The sequence below is a fragment of the Alligator sinensis genome, unplaced genomic scaffold, assembly GCF_000455745.1.
Source record: "Alligator sinensis unplaced genomic scaffold, ASM45574v1 scaffold23_2, whole genome shotgun sequence".
NCBI classification, from domain to species: Eukaryota; Metazoa; Chordata; order Crocodylia; family Alligatoridae; genus Alligator; species Alligator sinensis.
This window is the reverse complement of record NW_005842700.1, coordinates 748,620-749,261: the sequence shown is the minus strand read 5'-3', so window position 1 is coordinate 749,261 and position 642 is coordinate 748,620.

The following is a 642-nucleotide window of genomic DNA, read 5'->3' as shown; positions in this document are numbered from 1 at the left end:
GGGACAGGCTCCTACCACGGGCGACTGACAGCTCTGCCTACGGGGTGTCTATTTTGCCAGGACCAAAGTCCCCCTTCATGTCCCAGCTCCCTGTACCTTGGCCAATGCACAGCTATGGGCAAGGAACAGGGTTGGGTCACAACCCGGCAGCTTCTCACCCCGCAGGGGAGGCTTGGTCTGAGTACGCTTAGCGAGCCAGCCCCTTATGGGAGGCAATATATAGTGCAGGGGTCTTGGCAGGGCTCAGGCCCTGTCAGGACAGAGGTGGGCTGTGCCTGGAGGTAGGACACCGGGCCCTGGGTAATGAGGCACTTCCCACGCTGCGCACCCCAGGGTGAGGCAGGAGCTGAGCAGGGCCTTGAGGACAGTGGTTTTGGATTTGTGCTGCTGGGATGGAGCGGGTAGCAGTGGCATAAGACAGGGTTTTGATAAGGAGGTCCCTTCATCGGGAGCCTGCTGCAAGCACAGGGGGGTGGGGGCAACACAGGGGCAGGTGTGAATGGGGCATGGGGGCAGGGACAGATCCTGCCAGGTGCTGAGCCCCGTTAGGGGAGCTCCTCCAAGGCCTGGCTGGCCTGCAATGCAGCGGGAGGCTGGCATGGGGGTGGCAGCCGCTGGGAGGGGCGGGGGTTGGGCAACCCC